General features: G+C 35.5%; 1 long non-coding RNA gene across 1 annotated transcript in view; it reads left to right on the plus strand.

The window, feature by feature from the left end:
* The window catches only part of LOC133515981 (uncharacterized), a 75703-nt gene extending 65426 nt beyond the window's left edge, over positions 1-10277 (plus strand). The window contains exon 2 of the long non-coding RNA XR_009799155.1: positions 9676-10277. This is a non-coding gene — a long non-coding RNA (uncharacterized LOC133515981). The remainder of the gene's footprint in view (positions 1-9675) is intronic.
* Positions 10278-16091: the final 5814 nt, after the last annotated feature.

The raw sequence follows: 16091 nt of genomic DNA on the forward strand, positions 1-16091 counted from the left end.
ATAGTTAATTAAAATATCCGAAACGCCAATACCTAATGTCAATTTTGCCGCTTGTTCCTACTCTCTTAAAGAGTCATCGTACAATCGTTTACCAACAATTCATTTTTACTGCAAGTTGCAACCTCGGGCTATAAAATGAGCCATTAACTCACGTCCCGGGCACTAATCTTTATGGATCGACTTGTGTCAATTTAACGGGCAAACGGTTGGCTAATGGATAATAAAACGGAGCCGGTAGATGTTGAGCGCTGCTTTTTAAATGGTCGCTTAATAGCGGTGTAAGTGTTTTGCTGAAGAGGCAACTCAACTGCTTAGCTGACAGTATGAAATCTTGTGATTGTCACACGACCACACGTAATTGACCGAGCGTTAGCAAAGGTTTCTGTGTGGGCTTGGGCAAAAACGCTTTCGTAATTTCACGACAGGTTAGATATATTTTCTTGTTGACTCAGTTTTTTTTTAATGGCGGAGCTATATATTTATTGAGTTTTAAGCTATGCTCTACAGAGATCTACAGCTCACAGAGCCACTGGTTTAATTTTACTGCTAAAAAAATTAACAGGAAAGGGGACCGCATGGAAATTTGATGTATATTAATCATAGATAGCTATGCCCTTACGTGTATTTTTAGATTTATTGATTATTGTAGAAATTTGGAGCAAAAAACAGGTTTTATACATTTTTTAATACCTACTCATAACAGTCATAACTCGTAAAATAATAATAAAAAAACAAGATCCATAGCTAGGTACGGTTGATATGCAACAAACTGTGTTAAAATATTTCCGATAATGTTAATATCCCGAAAGGAAAATGAGGACTACGTTTGTATGAAAAGGCGATTTCGCGCGGGTCTTCCACTTTTGTCTCAATATCATGTGACAAATAACAGTCGAAAGAATAAAAATGGTTTAAATTTTGTTTGGTAATTTTAATTTGTTGAAAAAGCGTAGCACTACTGCATTATGCAATATTATACCTTACATTTCTAAAAAGCAAAAACATCTACGGCAGAAGTAAAAACAGCACTCAATTAAATTTTCATAAGGACACTCATTCGGCAGTGTATAAGCAGGACCACGACAGCGCATTTTAATTAGAGATACATGAAAATGCTTTGGAGAGCACCCAGCGTTCGTGAGCGCACATTTAACACCAAATTATATCACGATATCCATACTCACCCCGTTAGTTTACATTAGCGCTGTTTATAACTGACTCGTTTTGCCGCGTTATTCCAAATTTAAACATGAAATCGCTAACTATGTTTATAAGTATAGCACGTAGTACCTTTGTGTTGTTTAAAAATATTTTATGGTGTAGGTACCTTTAAAAAAACTATGATATTTTTACATAAGATGTGGCAAATTCTTTGACAGAAGATTTCACCTGTAATTTTTCAATCCGAAGGATCTACAGAGAAGAGTAAACCTGAATCTGCGCAAAAGCACATTAACGTTAGTAATGAATAAGAAAATCGAAATTCCACCGTTTAATTACAGCGACACAAGTAGGCATTTAAGGTTTCATTCCGGTGAATTTAACAATCCTAATTAGAAGCTCAGAAATCTAATAAAAGATAAGTCGAAACTCCGAACGAAGCCGCATTCATAAGCCGAAGTTTCCCGATTAAAATTCCTCTAACGAGCGCGAACCATCTCCTTTAATAAATACAGGCCCTTCTAATTTTCCTCGGAGAGATTTAAGCGGCATAAATTTTGCAGACTGAAAAGAAACTCTCGGAAAGAAGAGCTTGTACATTTTTACGACGCGAATCCCATTCGCCCCTCCAACGGCGAGTTGTCTCTCTTTTAAATTAAATTTTCACTCCTAATTTGAAAGTATAATGTTATTTCACTAGAATTCCGTTATTAAAACTTTTAAATCATTCGGAAGTTTCGACTTTATATACGTTTGGGGTGCGTTCCTGTGATTTTTTAATCAAAATGGGATCATTTCTAGTGATTTTTTACGAGCGAGCACTTCGGCGACATCAAATCGTCATTAGCCACTTGCATCCGATATTACTTTTCTTTCGCGAGCTCCGTCGACTTTATGGAATATTTAATTTTCAACCCTCCATTTAGGGGCATTTTTTATGTTGCTAAATGTGCCTACATCTTGGAGAAATGTCTCTGAATTTCCAATCACGCGACAAACATAAAATGTTGTTGTATATACATATGTATGTATTTTGTAGAGGTAGCAAAAATGCAATCATAGATTGTAACTTATTTGCCATGTTTTTGATGTTGTAAGCTGCGAGTAGATAGATTAATAGAGAAGATGGACGACTTACCAGTAATGAAAAAAAAATTGATTAACAAATAATGTTTAAAATGAAAATATCATCTAAAAAGTGATCCCAGTTCATCGAAAAATATATCTATTTAATTAAAAAAATTAGCCGGTTTGGGGCTATTCTTAATAATTTAATTTTATACATGTGTAAATTGGTAGATACTACACCCAGCAGTATGATAGAATAATAAACATCTACGATACTAATAAGCCAATAACATCTTAATCAATCTCTTCAATTATTAATCAAAAATAAATTGAGCAAAGTGCCAATAAAAATTCCCAACATTCTATTCGCGAGTGAATCATGGCTCGTCACAGGATGGTCAATAAAATCCGTCTGGAGTCCTTGACACACAGACACAGTAGACGACTTTATAGTCCATAAACATTTTACTAGCACGACCTTGTAGGGTCTGCAGGTCGCTGCACTCCGGTTTATGGTAACGTGTTATGGGGGTTGGTGATCACGGCTTATTTTTATTAAGGAGGGCGAAGGGTTGATAGATAATGAATTGATACGGGAATAAAAATCATTGTGACATTTTAAAACTACTTGTGCTCTTGTGGGTTCTCAATAGATCTATACATATCAAATATAAGCTTTTTAAATTCCAGTTTAAGTACAATTAAAATTAAATACTTACTAAAAGTTAAAAAAAAAAACCGGTCAAGTGCGAGTCGGACTCGCGCACCGAGGGTTCCGTACAAACCTGTAGGTAGGTATATAAGTAAAAGTTTACCTATCACGACAATCGAGTCATTTCAAATATTAAAAATATTTTTATTATATGATGTAACTAAAAATTTACGTTTTATCTATGCTATAAGACGTTGTTTCGTACCAAATTCCAAGATTCTGAGTTCACGGGAAGTACCCTGTAGGTTTTGATTCCCCTGCGAGTGTCGAAATTTTGCGGCATAAACGGCTGTATCTTTTGATTGCGTTGGCTTAGAAGTTTGATTTTTCACAGTTTCAAGGGACAGTAGACCTGAGTATTTGCTATTAATTTTAGCTTGATACCTCCACGCGTTTCTGAGAAAAAGGGTCTTGACAGACAGACAGACGGACCGACGGACAACAAAGTGATTCTATAAGTGTTCCGTTTTTTCCTTTCGAGGTACGGAACCCTAAAAAGCAGTAAATTATAACTACACGTATCTATCATGTCATTCACAACAACGAGTGCCTTGACTCGTAATACCATGTTATTAAAGGTTAATAGATTTAACGAATCTACGCGTTATCAAAAACGTTTTAAAAATTAAATCATTGTATTTTTCCCATGTCTAAAATTTCGTGCCAATGCTAAGAGCCTGGACTATGGAAGGTAGAGGCAAGGAACAGAAACTCCTTAGACAGAATTGTTGCAAAAGTGTCCAGCTGTCGGCTATAAATAATAGTTCCAAATCTCTCCAGATTAGCGCTAGAGTAGCTAAGAACCTAGGCGTTATTGACGGAGTGAAGTGCGCTGTCTATGATTAGATTTTATTCCCAAGTATTCTAGGTATTGTAGCGCCACCTATTTATGGTCTTTTGTCGGACACTTTTTGGTATATGGAGATTTTGTTCCTTGCCTCTACCTTCCATAGCCTGGACTATAAAGAAAGTGCTTTATCTAAGATTTTGTGAATCCAATCGCACCTTATTTTAGACAATAAGAAAGTACCTGCCTAAATTGCGCAAGCCGTTGCGTAGGTGGATCATTGTATTACTTCCCGGGAATTTGCAAAGCGTTTTGTGTCAAAATAACGGTCCTTCCAAAGACAAAGTCCATTGTCTCATGAATGGAAGGGTTGTTTTTCTTGCAAAAGCAATAAAAGGGTTCGAGCGTTTGTCACCCTTTCTTTTCTTTGTTCTGAAAGAAAGAATACATTGCACAAAGCGCCCGTTTTGTGTTTTATGCAATATTGTTTGAGATGTTGGAAGTAAAAACTTAGTGGTCAAGCTAGCGAGACGAACACCCTTTTATTTAGTTATTCTTTTAGTATTGCAATCGATGTCTCGTAGTCATATTATCGAACAAACAAAACTAATGACAAAATCTTGTGAAAACAGTGTTTCTACTCAAACTCAGCCTCTAAAGTGCATTGTACGTAGTGTTTGTATTCGTTAACTAAGTGCGCACTTAGAACATTTTGTGAGTGTATTTCAGTGAGTGTTGACAATCTTCCTCGCATGCAGTAGGTATTCATTTAATTAAGTATCATAACGTCAAACTTTATAATTTATTCACAATGAATTTCATATGTTCTTGGCACCCATCAGAGTTTGCAGCTAATAATACTATACATTTTAACAAGCTCTCGTTTCCAAGTTTTGAATGAAAACAAGAAAAGCACGTCGGTATCACATCTAAATTTAAAAACCCAATCTCAGGTCGGTCCCGACATTCTTTTACCCTTATCCAGAGGTTATAAATCCACCTCCGGCGCACCGATAACTCTGGTCGGCCATTAAAAAGATAAACAACTTAATATAAGTATAATAATAAATATCGTGGAGTTAGTTAGATCCCGCGGCCATAATTTTATTTATTCACGAGGCGGTAAATATCTGTCTGTGTAATTCCGAAGGCTTTTTGCGGGGATTAGGCGAGGGGGCGATGGGTTGTGGAGCTGCGAAAATTATATTCGGCCATAACAGTAATCATGCATCACCTGGAAGCAGGATACGCAATCTCGAGGGCGCGCCGCCGGCGCGAATTACTTTTTCAGAGTATTTACATGTAAATAGAGCGAGCTTAGCGAGCGTGAACTGATTCTACTCTGTACAAGAGAATATGCCAGGTCACTAAAAGTAACATCTAAAAATTACGGCTCCCTATTATTTTTAAATAGAAATTTGAATTATTGCATATGTCTTGAATACTATTTTAGGTAGTTACTATTTTATTATTTTATGTACTCAATAATTTAACAGAAATTTGTCTCGTCAAAATGAATAAGTCAAAGGTTTTTCGAGTTTATCATCATAGGTACTTAACATTCTCAATGTAGGGAGGTATAGTTATTATGCAAAATGGAACACTTGTCCGCCACAAAACCATTTTAAATTGAGATATATGCAGAACTTTAGTAAAATATTAATTTCTGTTTTTATTTTTATCACTTTGATTTGAGGTTCCTTTTGGATATTCGTACATAGACATATCAGTTTCGTTTCAATGAGAACAATTTGAATTTTTTGAACAGTTCGAAGACTTTCCGCAGAAAATAAGGCACAGGTTTGAATTCCATCTTAAGAGCCGCGTCGTTGCCAAATGTAAATGAACAAGATAAAGCTCAACTTAAAATTCGTCTCTGCATTCAAATTTCGCGAAATCACCAAGCAGGTGATATCGTTCAGAAAGCACGCCCTATACATAAACCGTGTAATAATTATCATCCATTCTACTTATAAACTTTCATAACGGCCTATACGTCGACTTAACCTCTACTTTCGGGAGGGGGTTGCGGGTGGTGCCTCCAGGGGGCGCCCTCGCCTTATAATGGCGCCTAAGAAAAACGGGTGCACAGCTCGGAATAGAAAATGCTACGGGAATCGCTTCGACGGAAAGCTGCCGATTTATTGGAGCTACGGGGTGTTCGGAAAATATCCGAGAGCGGATTTTTAATGGGCCCATTGTTTCTATTTTAAATGCGGCGTGCGAATGGAATACTTAAGCTTGAGTACCTACGAAGCATAAGGGGTTGGTGGCTAGGAGCTGAGGCTGCAATATTTTTTAAATATGCGATTTTAGGTACAGTTGTTAGGTCTCTACTAATATATACCAATTTATTTCTTCATATATCTAACAACACAAGACTATAGGTAGATTAGGTAGGTAGGACTTCTGGACGAAAGGTGTGGTATTGCGACGGTTTCGTGGGAACCTGCAGAATCCTGGAATGTGACATGTGACACAAAATAAATAATTTGTGGCTTTTAAGATTTTTATTATTGTATGTACAAATGTTAGTTTGTAGGGTACGTATCTTATCTATGGGCCTTAGTTGCCTGATAATAAATGATATTTAGGTATATTAAATGTATTTTCATCTACTTCGCATTTTCATCTTTCTTCTTTAAATATGTTAATGTTAATGACATGTTATTTCGTCACTGCAAATTAATTAATTAATTTATCATTTTTTCCTGCTATTCTTTTAATATTTGTAAAATTTTATTAATTAATTATTTAAGTCTAAAGGTCCTACTGTACCCATTTGCATCTATATTGTTTTTCCTAAGATACTGCAATAAGTTCTGGTTACCTATAATTGGACAAATATCTACTTACCCTTAATGTTATGTAAGCTTCCGATTATTTTTTCATGATTTTCTGTCGGTGATCCGAAATAAATAAATAATTTATGTATACACTACTAAATTACAGGCAATAATTTAATGTAAGGTGTTTTGGTGTTGTATTGCAGATAAAGTTAACGAGATACCTACTCAAATAAAATATTTTTTGTCTTGTTACCGAAAGTACCTATGTACGACTGTACGTAAATTATATCTAGCAAGTAGGTAGGTACGTAGGTGCGATGTGGGTGTAATGGCCGGCGTCTAGTGCCATTCGATCTTGCTATGAATAAATGTTCTTCACGTTTCTAACGCCTTTCAAGGAACATTAATTCCATAAACACGCCTTTTGATATGTCAATTCAATCTTGATATAAATTAATAGGTATATCTGTATACATTACCCACAAAAATTAAATAAGTTTCGTTATTTCCATTTTGTTTTTTATTTAACGTACACTCCACACCACCTACTACCTAAATACCTACTACCTAAATGAATTTATCATTCAAATAGATAGGTATAGTCATTCAGTGCTACATGCATTTATGACAGTTTTAATATCCTGGCAGTGGTTTCGATTGCTGCCTTAATTCAGGCTCTTCTGTAATTTTTGTTAGCTCATACGGTTATACCTACCAATTAAACTTTGCATAACCTACTATGTATTACCTATAGATTTGAGGCAACAATTAAAAAACACGCCAATGCTGTAAAACTGCATACATTTATTAAACTGTAATACGTAGTTTTATATGACACGACATAATACCTTTATATTAACCAAGTGCCTAAGTCCCATGCTCAGTATAAGCTATCTGCCGTCGCCACGCGCTCTTATTGCGGCGTATATTAGCAGTATAATTCACTTCTAATTCAGCTTATGGCCAAGTTGCGTCGCTCGGATTATTGTAATATTGCCAAATAGTCACGTGATGGTGTTGTGTATATATTTCATTTGTTTCGGTCAAAGTTCGCTCATAACTACATGTTGCTGAACATTACCTACCTTAAAGTTTAAGTACCCATGTACTTCACTCACAGGAGTCGCAGGATTTTTGTAGCACCAAATTATTACTAAATTATTGCTTATATTGCGATTGTGGAATTATAATTTATATGAAAATCATAATTTTCTTGATTAAAAAGCTATTAATTCAAAGACGCATATGGTTCCTAACCTACCTCGTTACTTTATTCAGATTAAGTAAATTATATTTTATATTATTTGAAACTATATTCGGATCGAAATTAACGTACAGCATTAACGGTTACAAATAATTTTCAAAAGGTAATCTGTAGCATGTATCACCCAATATATATTACCTTTCGAATTAATAAGAATTAGTAACGGCCCATTACAATATTAATAGAGCCATAAACACAATAACCTGTCTCACAAACATCTCCAAAAATTATCCGACGGCGAAACAAATTATGGCTTTAAAAACAACCACTGTCTCATCTAGAAACGAACCTTAATCGGTAATGTGTCATTTTTTATCTCCGGAAGAGATAAAAATGCTTAAAATAATGAACTAATAATAAACCCGCGCCGAGTATTCGAAACCAAAATATATTAGTAGTCGACTAGTCCGCTAACACATTCTCTCGTCCTATAATGAACATGGCTTCCCTCTAGAGGGAACATTAATCACCCCTCTCCCCTCGACCCCCCCAAGACTCCCTTCAAAAAAGTCCCCCCTCTCCCCAACCCGCTCACAATGTTTTCCAATTCATCACTAGACCCCGCCCTTGACAACTCTATATGACACAGCCGTGGGCCAAAGTCCCTTACCGTCGACGCTTAGAAATCTCCCTTGCAAACGCTCAGGGACTTTTAACCACCCCTGAATTAAATTCCCTGACCGACCGTAGAGGGAATTGTTTGGCGTAGCGATCAGGGACTTCTGGCCGGGTCAGTGTATTTTCTTGTAATGCTGACTGGTGGTACGGCGGCCATTATAGATAAATTTTACTTTTCCTTTATTTTATTTTTTAACACTGATTCTTATGTTGCATTTCGTTATAAAGGTAGACTGGTTTTAAGTTTTAATGTTTTGAATATGTTTTTGAATTCTGTTTGTTGTTACGACTCCAAATTGTTCTTAATTATTTTGAATTGTCTATTTTAGTAACTAGATTTTTTCAAGGTAAGTATGTATGTTTTAAAATCATAGAAAAAATCCTTATATTAAACACAAGTAAACATATTTAATTTAAGGCGCCTCATAAAGAGAAATTAGGCGCATTTTATATTTTGAATATCATTGTATTTTTTTAAAGTAAATAACATATTGCCAGGCGAAACAGGTACTTTTATACTAGTGACTTCTGAGATTCAATTACCAACCTAAATACCATTTAGCAGCTCGTTATCGCCCACGCACAAAGTTCACACCTAATGAATCTATGATAATCTATACAACCCGTTATTCTATAGCTAGGTAGGGTCAGCATAGCGAACCACAGTCGCTGTTTAATTGCTTGGCACATTTAACGCTTATACATATTCATTGCTCCCCATTCGGCGCCGTTACATATACGTGGCTATATGTTAGGTGTATACGAAGGATGTGTTGAGGGCTGAACGGGTATATGTGGGGTTATGTAGGCTTAACATAGGCTTGTTTAATTAGAATTAGTATTTAACGGGCGGGGAAGTTAGGACTAGTGTACTTGAATTATTCCGTTTTATGGAATAATAGAACGGTAAAAGCAAGAATATGATTCTAGGTGTATAAAAATGCTTCTCTGTTTGGCCTAAAGGTTGACTGGTAGAGAATGTCGGGTGGCATTAACTACCTTTTGTCACTGTATATTTTTTTTAGTGTGCAATAAGGTTTGAAAGAAATCAAAAAATAAAAAATGGGACAATCTTTTGAGACGTGAAATTGTATACCTATACAAAATAAGGTACCTACACATATTTGTACTGAGAAAAAAAATACCACGCTCAAAAAGGGTTATGTTGAAATATTTTAAAGAATTTATACATAAAATACTTTTGTAACCGTGATTCGATATCTCAATAAACCAACTTGTTTGTCCTTAAAAATGACTGCTTTATTTTCTTTTTCAGGTCTTACGCATGGACTTAATTAAACCGCCAAGACTTATGGATGCAGGTGACAAAACAAAGGAACGTATAACCATAAACCAGCTCAAGAACAAAGAAATCAAAACAAAATATAAACAACACTAAAAGTACGAGTGACACGGGAATATTTTTACTCAGAGTTGAAATGCCGGCGGCATTGACGCGCCAAGTCAAGTACTTGGTATTTGTGTAATAAGTATTTCTTGGCAGATTGAAGATATTTAGTAATTGGAACGTGTTGTCATTAAAAGTGGTAGTAAAGGTGCAATTTAATTTACCTATCAGATATGGGTCTCTAATTTACTAACACTAATTACAGTTAGATACCTACATGGCTAATATTCAAAAACTTTGTTATGATTTCACTTTGAATACTTATTAATTTTTTACTTGGTATTTAAGGTTATATTTTATTTTCAATTTTATATATTTGATAATAAAGACTACAGTAGGTAATTTTGAGATATTGTGTCGCATACCTATGTTGTATGCAATTATGAAGTAACTATTTAAAAAACAAATGCTATTTATTTATAACAAATGTGAACTTATGACTTATGTGCATAATTAAAAAATGAAACATATCTCACTTATTTTTATACTTTTTTTTCTAATGCTCTAACATAATTTTGCTGAGAATATGACAAGTGCACCATTCTGAATTTTAATACGAACTTTATCTGTTATACTAGCTTAAACCACAAATCGTGCAAAAATCTGATACAAACATATTTGTGGAGCTTTAAGAGCGAGTTATGTACTTCGTTATGCAAGACACAGAATTACCAAAAAATATGTTGTCAAAGAATCTTTAGGAATATTTTTCTTTTTTACACATCTTTTACAAAATGTAATTCAAATTAAAACTGCAATCATTTAACTAAAACAAAACGCATTAGGTATCTTCAGAATATACTCCTTTAGCTTTGATACACAAACGCAAACATTTGTTAAACTTATCAAACAATACATCGCAGTAAAAATGTTGACAACGTATTTTTGGGCCATTCTGTAGAGCTATAACAGAGGTATAGATACCTTTACGCGCTTCGTTATGCAAGATATTATTGCGTTTGGCTGTACATAGTGCACAATAAGCACATTGCCTCCAGAGTTTATGTAAAAGTGTACTTACTTAACTCGGGCACTCGTCCAAGTGTCTTAGACAATTTCAATTGCAACATATTTTAGAAGAATGTAGAGAACAATTTAATTTGAATAATCAACTCTCCGTGTGTACAGTCAGCATAAGAAAATAGGCGTTTTTGTATGATTTGTGTATACGATGCATTTTGTTTTTTTTTTTTTAAATAATTGTGACAATATTTTATCAACCTATTGATTTCAAATTGAAGCTAGGTATATGGAAATAGCGCCGTATTTACAACCGACAATAGATAGATAGATAGAATACTCTTTATTGGCACACCTCAGTAAAAGATACAGCTTAAAGAAAAACAATTGATTAGTGTTAGAGGCAGACAACAGGCGGTCTTATAGCTAAAGAGCGATCTCTTCCAGACAACCTTTGGATAGCCTTTGGGTTTGGGTTGGGTTGGGGACAATATAAGTACCCTTTTGGTTACGAATGACACAAATTGAGAGTTCTCTAAAAACGACTCTCTAACAAGTTAAAAAAGACTCAAGTATTTTAATTATAAGAGTCTTAATCACCACTAGGCCAAAGGGGCCAAGTATATCGTAACACACCTTTGTTACCATGGAAATAATTAGGATGTGTTTCGATAAATATCCACTTTGGCCGTCACTATTTGTTTGATGCTGACTGTACAAGTACGGATGCAATGTACGAATCCGGGATATGCCCGTTAGCGTCCTAGAACACTCCCTGTAATGAGAATGTTCGTAAGTTCAATCGGTAGCGTAGTTTCCGCGGCGCGGGCCCGGCGCAGGTCACGACATCTAGCGATCAACCACGATCAGTAATCGGATCAAACACATTTTAGAATAAAGTCACTTATGTGGACATTTTGATAAATGTTAACGACTCTGGTACATGTATCCCATTATCTTGTTTGAGTCCCAAGTACTGAGAAAATGTATCCCGCCTGTAATGGTGCAGTTTAAACATGATTATATTATTAAATACTAAATATAATATTTGTATAAGTAACCCAAGCTATCGAAGTACAAGACTAGTTTTCTAAAAGGGTTTTCTTGTTGAGAATATGGTTTTCTTAAATATAGGAATAAGATGAAATCAATTTCTTAATTTGAAACTACACTAAGACGTTAGAAAATGTATTTATTAAAAAGTATAATTCATTAACATGTAAATAAGTATATAATTTTAATACCATAACAAAATAAGCCGTGGCAAAATGCCGGGACAACGCTGGGAAGATGATGATGTAATTTTATTATTACACGCATAATATACTCATATTATAAGATAAATATTATTTTCTTTGACCGACCCTCCAGCTCATCTGGGGCGAAACGATTGAAAGAAAATACTCGCTGTCACCCAAAATACGCGCCAAGTTTCAAAAACGGCACCAGTGCGGTAGTTTATTCGCAATAAAGAAAGTGGGATGCTGGCGCTCCAATTACCGGGATATACGCGGCCATCCCGGTGACGGGCGCCCGGGACCGGCAATTATACATATTGCGAACTGCCCGACGATAAATAACGGACTAAGTAAAAGTAACAGGTATAAAATACTACAAGTGCCCGTAGCAAATTTTAATCAGGATACCTACCCTTATTTTCTACTCGTGAAGCGAAAATGCGATGTATGGATGACAATACATCGCAAATAGCCAAATTAGTTTTATTTTTGTATTTTTCCTGAAACAGAATAAAGGTTTGGAAATTATAACATTTTAGGTAATTATATGAATCATCATCATAGTTTATTGAATACTAATTTTAAGTGAAGTGACTAGGTAGGTACAGGAATTAGTTTGTAAACTTATAAATAATGAAGTAAGAAATAAGCCTAATAAGTTTCCATCGAAACCAGTTATGAAATGCCATGAAACGAGGTAACTTGTAAATCTATCGCCACTGAAAACTCTATTGATTGAAGCTGTATTTTTAAATTTTTATCCAAAGTCGATAAGAGTGGCCCACAAATACGTTCACAAAGAATTTTTAGGAATATTTTTCTTACATTGAGTACATAATATGTCTTTTACAAAGTGTTATTAAATAACAATAAGTATTATATTCATTTAACTACAACAAATCTTCAAAAAACTCGCCTTTAGTTTTGACACACAAACATTTGAACGCATAAAAAATCTTTGAAAACGTATTTTTGGACCACCCTGTAAATACAATGTTACAGTAAGTACAATACATCGCTAGAGTAAAAGTTCAATCAATAGATAACTATGCATTCTCACTTCACCGAAAAAAACTAGAGCAACTTGTAAATCGATAGCCACCGAAAACTTCAGAGATACCATCGATTGCTCGTAATTGAATCAAACGGCGTTCTTATTACAATGCCGCAGTAGGTACAATATGTCGGTACAGGGCTACGGGCTGGCGGTGAAGCGATGATTTCGGTACATTTGCCCGACCGTAACGGCGCTCCGAATAGTCTTGATGGACGCATAGAATGAGCTCTCACAACATAAAGAAATCCCCTTAAAAAGGGTAGCGCTGGGGTGGAATGAACGCGGGTGCTCAAAGTGTTAAGATTCTCAAATACTACTTAGACTGATATCTGAATTCAGTTGTTATCATTTATTTAAAGTGTAAAAAGTAAATAATTAAGCGGTTGTTGGGAAATTGGATTGAAAATCCTAAAGTTACGTACTAACCAAAGATCCTGAAATTTATTACTAACTAACCAAACTAACTATTGTGGCCCATGGATCCAAAGAGGGTCTTGGCCTCCAAAACGAGAGAACGTCACCTGTCTCAATCCTGTGCCACTTCCTGCCAGTTATCGGCTATAACAAATAAATTAAATTTATTACATTATACCTTTATAATAATACGATCATTTTATTTCTAATGTATCTACCAACGTAAACTAGACCAACTATACGCCAGTGTAAAAAAAACCTACTTAAATTTTAGCAAGACGTAGGTAGACATTATTGGTCAACTGATATATGTTCAGAACTATGTTTATTATTTATTATTTTGATTCGCCAACTCCGTTGCCGTAGGGATTTGTTTAAATAATATCGTTCCTACGATAACCAGACACTTAGACTCAAGAGCTAGGAGCCTTACAAATGAAAAAATAATATATAAATAAAAATTATAGGATATTATTACACAAATTGACTAAGTCCCACAGTAAGCTCAATAAGGCTTGTGTTGTGGGTACTTAGACAACGATACATATAATATATAAATATTTATTAATTCTTAAATACATACAAAACACCCATGACTCAGGAACAAATATTTGTGCTACATTTGAACCCGGGATCATCGGTTTCATAGACAGGGTCACTACCACTACCGACTAGGCCAGGCCGGTCCTAATAGAACCTAATGGAAAATTAGTAAGCCTAATGAGAATATTATTTCCCAAGGATAAGAGAAAGCGTTTTATTTTGACTTCACAACAGTTTGAAGGATTAAGGTCACAGTTTGAGAGCCGGTGGCGGCGATAGCGTTGTAAGGCGGAGCGGCTTAGCTGAGGGTGCCGTTCCACTGCTCCGCCAAGATACGCTAGGTCTTACTCCACTCTTATCTGGGATACGTAGACACTAGAGTACATACAAAGCTTGCAGCTCAGGGTTGAAGTGTCCACACAATGAGGGTATTTATAAGAAAAATATACCAAAAAATTAAAAGCGTTTTATTTTGACTACACAACTACAGTTTGAAGGATTACGGCCACAGTTTGAGAGCCGGTGGCTGCGATAGCGTTGTAAGGCGGAGCGGCTTAGCTGAGGGTGTTCCGCTTCGCCTAGATATGCTAGGTTTTACTCCACTCTGGATATGTAGATACCTAGACCAGGAAGTTTGCAGCTCAGGGTTGAAGTGCCACAGAAAAAGCCCTCATGGAGGCGTGAGAAAGACAGACAGTACCCTATTTCTTACTGGCTATATTACCTGTATTCACCCATTTTTTAAATACTTTGCGTAAACTCTCTTTGTTTGACAAAATAGGAGACATTTGTTTGTCTCCGTTTTTTCGGTGTTTTACAATCTTTTTCATTTGGTAATAATTTTACGGACGCACGGTCCTATAAAATCTATGTCGTCGACAAAAAAAAATACAAACTCATTACCTATGTGTGTCGTATGTATGTGTTATGTTGCGCATGTACCTCCTCTGGAGTTGCAGGCGTACATAGGCTACGGAGACTGCTTACCATCAGGCGGGCCGTATGCTTGTTTGCCACCGACGTAGTATTAAAAAAAACTTAAGTCTTCTCTATATAAATCGTAATGTTATCTTTACTTACCTATATGCTAACAACATTTCTTTAAGCGAACATAAGCAGAAATAAAGTAAATAAATGGAGTAAGTTTGCGACCTGACCTCCCCTCTATCTGAGAGTAAACAAAACAACATTTTTTCCTAGTCAGATGAATAAATAAGACGGAGGGCAGAGGGAGCCAACCCTATATTATATTGCTTGTTTGATTTGCATGTTTTAATCCTTCCCCGGACTCTGAAGTGAGGGATAAATCTCTTCAGCGAGTTTAAGTTTGCAAATGCATTTAAATTAGGGGTGTAGGAATGTTATATTTTCTAGGATTAGAAGTACATATTTATTTTATTTCTCATGATCAGTGTAATCGCAAGAATATAATTTGTGATAATTGTAATACAAACATCTTGCGAAGTACTTTTCTTTTTCTTGAAGTCCACGTTATTTTATTGGTAGTAGTACGTTATATTGGCTCATACAAAAATAGCCAAAACCGAAGACAGAATCTCTTTCTTCTTGAAATTGATGTCGGTAAATAAATTTAAAAAATGGATGTAAGTACGAGATTTTCTGAAATGAGATTGTACGTTAAAATGGTTAGATATTTTTCTAGTGTATAAGCCAGATCCATCAAAGCTATATTAAAAAATTGGTTATTTGTCTTTTATTCAAAAAATAACGCGTTATTGTATAAAAGCAGCTCAAATTATATAATTATGCAGAAGACACGTGGACACTAAAACAACAATACGGCAACGGCAAGAACCTTGAATATATTTTATCCCAGAAAACTAGATATTTGGAGACAAACAAAACTCGCAAGTGTGTCAACTAAACAACAAATCCCACTAAAACTTAGAACAGCTCCTCCAAGACATATTCCCCTAAATTCGCGAGATAGCGACCCTGCCCCGGGCGATGAAACTAACGGCCCGGGATCACCGGAGGGGCAATAAGATATGCTTGGAAAAACTAGTGGATGTCGCCCCGGGGGCAGCCTGTTCCGGCAGTGCGTCAGTAGC

The sequence above is a fragment of the Cydia pomonella genome, chromosome 3, assembly GCF_033807575.1.
Source record: "Cydia pomonella isolate Wapato2018A chromosome 3, ilCydPomo1, whole genome shotgun sequence".
Lineage (NCBI taxonomy): Eukaryota > Metazoa > Arthropoda > Insecta > Lepidoptera > Tortricidae > Cydia > Cydia pomonella.